This window comes from Chelonoidis abingdonii, chromosome 17 (assembly GCF_003597395.2).
Source record: "Chelonoidis abingdonii isolate Lonesome George chromosome 17, CheloAbing_2.0, whole genome shotgun sequence".
Lineage (NCBI taxonomy): Eukaryota > Metazoa > Chordata > Testudines > Testudinidae > Chelonoidis > Chelonoidis abingdonii.
In genome coordinates, this window is record NC_133785.1 from 11,247,875 (window position 1) to 11,252,878 (window position 5,004).

Below are 5,004 nucleotides of genomic sequence, written 5' to 3' on the forward strand. Positions count from 1 at the left end.
GAAACAGACAGCTGGAAAGAGAGGTCCCTAGGAGATAACTGCTTGCTTGTGACCTCTCCCAGCCCTGCGGGAAAGGACAGATTAAAAGTGGCTGTACAAAGAGGCTGATTGAGGCTGCAGCTGGCCGGAAATGCAGTCAGACCCCCAGGGAGGCTGTCAGAGCGAGAAACAAGGCTGGACCTGAGTCGGCAGGAAATGATATATCGAAGAGAGAGGTCCCTTCTGATCTACAGGAAAGTAGTGTTTTACACGAAGGGCAAGTAAGCAGCACACGACTCCATAAGCGGGAGAGGTGTGCTGGATGTCTCGACGTAAATGCAGCAACATAAGAAGGGGCACTTGAGCCGTGTATACGATAAGTCAGGAGTCTACAGGAATGCGAAGCATTTCAAGCAATGGGGCAGAGGGTTGCAGGTTGCAAGAAAAGGCCGGACACAACAGCCGTTTATAAGATTGCACCATAGGCTAAAGGTTTTTATTGGTCATCAGCAGCTTATTTGGGGACGAAGTAATTCCCGCACTGGTCAATGGATGCTGGGCCAAACACAACACGGAAACGAGTCCAGGGGCTGGAGAACAGTTCCATTCTGCAGGGACTAAGGAAGATATATCGATGAAGAACAAAATGGAGAGACGCAGTCCTAACATTCAGACTAGAAACAGTGGAATCGGGCGCATAAGTAATGTAAGAGGTGGTAGCATTACACAACATTCACAGGAAAAGCAGACGAGGCACGAGATGGGACCTTATTCCCTCCCTGCTACTGGGGAAGACTTGGCTTAACAGTATAGTGGGCCAAGAGAGTGGATGGTTACCCGCAGCCAAGCCAGCAAGCTTCCGAGACCCATTCCTGTTCCTGAGCGTCACAGCAGCCCGTCTGTGTACAGGACCCCCAGAGGGCAGTGGACCCAGATTCCCTGCCAACGACTGAAACAGCACAGTATCTCCAGTCCAGACCCGGCACTGCGACGAACCAGCACCGCACCAGGCTCAGCAATTGCAACCACATCTTCAACCAATGCAGAGGGCGCCAGCGAGCCTGAACTGCAGAAGCCGCAGACACCATACCCAAAGGCTCAGCCAAGCCTGAATACCACCAGGTGCACAGGAGAGCGGTTCACCCGCAATGAATCACCCATCACTATCACTTCCAGAGGACTGGTGTCCCAGCCTCAGGGACAGTTCAGACTGGCAGGAAGCAGATACACGCTTCAGAAAGCTTGGCAGCGCACGGCACCTATCGCCTCTCAGCTCTTCTTACCATCCCAGTTGTGTTATAGACAACGGACTTTTATACAAGGAATTCTTCTGGTGACACACGGAGAATGGAGCGCACACAAACACGTGGCGATTCAACTAAGTACTGGGGGAAGCTTCTTCGCTTAGCCGATGAATTCCAGGGCCATGCTGGGGTGAACAGACCAAAGCGATTGGGGAACTTCTTCCACTGGAAGGACGGCAGGACCGTTGCCAGTATGTCGGTCTTTGATGTTGCCAAGAGTGGGAAAGCCCCAGACCGGTCAAGGCCCCTCCAGCCACTCCCCATAAATGAGGTCCCATTTCATGCGAGATAGCTTGAGATATGTCTGGTCCTTTCCCGAAGAAACACCGTGAAAGCAGTACATACTGACTTCATTGACTTTGCTACCCGATGCTGGAGCGAGTATCTCTAAGCAACACACCATGGGCTAAAGCTGTGCCAGCCCTAAACGACATTTTTGCAGGGTAGGCTTCTCGGTATCCTTACAGATTTTGAGCAAATTTTCTTGCATGGGACATGAAAGAACTGTGGGAAACCATACGGGTGAATCACTTTGTAGTTGCACCCCGTACACCATCAACCAACGGCCTGTCGAAGGTTTAATGGACCTTTGCCTGCTGACCTACATAAATTTGTCAACGAACACCCATGATTGGAGACCTAGTGTTGCAGGTGCTTTTGCCTACAGGCTGTACACATCCCAGTTTGGTTTCACCATTGACTTGTGAGCCACAAGCTAAGGCCATTACGTTGGTGAAGCAGCAATGAAGGGGTTATTGCCTTCTCCGGACTAATTATTCTGGACTTTGTAAGCAACCTACAAAGCACCTCCATATCTTTATCCCCGTAAGAGAACCTAAACGGATCAGGAAGAGCAAAAGGCCTGGTATGGATAGACCTACCGAGAGCTGTTCCTTCAAGTGTAGAGACCAGGGACAGGTCTAGGAGCAGACCCTAAATGGAAGCACCTGGGAAGGCCATTCATGGGCCAAGAGTGCCTGGGATCTGTTAACTACCTCATAGCATTCCCCAATTCCTCCCTAAACAGACTGCTCACCATGTTAATTCTCTCAAGCTTTATTCCGAGACTCTACCAGGTTTGTCAGTTTACCGTCCAGGGAATGTTGCTGAGTGCCTGAAGTGCATCTACTATAGGGAAAAAAGACGGCGGCAGTGGAAGAGGTGACCTCTCCACAACCCTGGAACGTCTCTGACCAGCGGCAACAAACGAGAGCTGTGCACTCGGCTTTCGCCCATTGTTCTCACCACCCGGGACAACTGACAGAGATACTCTCATTAGACACAAGGTAATGCTCACCCAGTTAGAACCCCCCCTACGTGTTGTCTGTAGTTGCCGTGGACTCTATTGCCACTTTTTACAGTTATCCAGACTACACCAGGCGACACCCTCTGATATTTAACAATTACTTTGTTATATATTAAGACTTATACGGAAAGACACCATTCTAAAAGCAGATTACATGTGGTATGCTGCAACACAACCATTTAAATCAGAGTGGGATAATGAAGACTCGGCACGACTCGGAAATTGCTGCCGACCCGGTCCTGATTCCCCGAGTTTTGGTGGCCTTCTAACTGGAAAAAGCAAATTTGCCGATCACAGAGGAATGCATTCGCATTTAAGAAACATCCACGCTGGGACAGACCGAGTACTCCATCTACCAGTGTTCTCAGCCAGGTGTATGTGTAACCTGGTGAGGCCGCAGAGGTCTGCCGGGGGGCACAGAACTTCGTTAGCTATGGCTTAGTTTTAAATGGCTACATCAAACGGTTCTAGCAGTTACAAATTAACTTTCAACAGACAGTGGACTTGTGTATAGGGCCCTCTCACCAGCATTTCTCCAAATCGGGGTATCCACTGACCCCTGGTGGTTTGAGGTATCCAGGGGTCCGTCAGCCTATCGTTAACTCTCCTCCTTCCTCTCCCTGCCTCCTACACGGGGAACAGTGTTCAGGGTTGCAGGGTGCTGGGAGGGAGGGGGAGTGTGGGGTGGGCCATGCTGTGAGAGGCGCAGAAAGAGCAGGAGAGGACGGCAGGGATGGTGTAGGGGCAGGGGTTGGGGTCTGAGGCTGAGCAAGGGCCAGAAATTTTAATTCAGAATGTGGGTCAGGTTCACTAAGTTTGAGAACTGTATGTATGTACACTGAAATGTAGACAATATTTTATTCCAGTGATTAATTTTATAATATGGTCAAAAGGAAGAAAGTCAGCTGTTTTTTCACGTCTTGTCTGTGACCCTGTCTGACTTTATGTAGAGTCAGTGTTATAAATGAGTAAGACTGGGGTCTATGCGAGACCAACAAACTTCCTGAACGGGGCACAGTTGTCTGGAAGGTTGAGAGCCACTGTCTAGCCTATTATTCCTGTCTCTGACAGTGGCTATGGTGCCAATGCTTCAGGAGATTGACCAGAACAGGGCGCAATTATCAAGTGATCCTCCCCATCCCAGCTTTGAGTTAGGACCCTGCTGCTCTGACCATCTTCGCTTAACTAGCCCGTGAGGACCTGTCCTCAGGAACTTATCAACAATATGGGAGGTTGAGGTTAGAGGGAACTTAACTACCAGATACATACCCGCAAACGAGACTTGAGAAAGATAGATATCATGAGCTACTTTGTATTTTCAATGCTCGACAAGTCCGCCAAAAAAAATCAGCATGTGTCCAATGTTGCGACTAATTCAATTTGATAACATGCCTTGTCAGTTAATATGTTGTGCAAAGAGATTTACCTCAGTTTTATCGCTAGAAGAATATCCAGTTGTGGTAGCCAAAGCGCACTCTATATATGGTAACCACTGTTAAAATAGAACGATTGACTGACATACGTCTGTAGGCTGTCTCTTAACAAAAAGCATATGACATGATTGTTTCGTTCTGATACTTGCATAGCAAGGATTTGCAGGCCTGTTAAAACTTGCCAACCTGAATACACAGACGTTAAAAAAATATCAGTGCAGGCGCTGTGATAAAACGATATTCACTGGAAGAGTCCAGGCTGTATGTGGGTGCAGAAAACAGACAGCTGGAAGAGAGTCCCTAGAGATAACTGCTCTTGTACCTCTCCCAGCCCTGCGGAAAGGAGGATTACAAAGTGCTGTTACAAAAGAGGCTGTTGAAGGCTGGAGTGGCTCTGAATGATCAGTAGAACCCTTGGGCATGGTATCGTGCCTGCCGAGTTTCCTCGCACGCGCCCCGGAGAAAAAGCGTGAGCCGCTTGGGCTATAGTCCGGCCTAAATGTGCCCATCTGATTATATCTGTGGAATTTGTGAGATCCGACCTTCCCAAGCAACGAACCGAGGACTTTACAATAAAGTCGTTACCATGGGTGAGAGCTGTCGCTAATGCTCCTGAGCAAAGGTTCAGAGTTGGGACTCGAGAGGTGACTTCCGATAGGGCCCGATGCGCCGTTCTAGGCTAGATGGTCCGATATTAGAACAACGAATTGTGTCGCTCAGCCCCACCGCAGTACGCGTGGTGTGCGCACATGTTGCCTACTTTCTGATGTCATTTAACGGAGATAGACTTATCTGTAGACACATGAGCAGTACAAACTCGCCCACTCTGCTGAGGCACTGGGGAGGTCTCAGCTTGGCGCGAACAGTGTCCCGTTCTGGGTGTCCGCAGGAGGAGAATGTACCTAGTTTGGAAAGACTAATATTGCCTATATTTTGTGGTGTCAATTGTTCATACAAAATATGGAGCATGATGGCTTGGGAG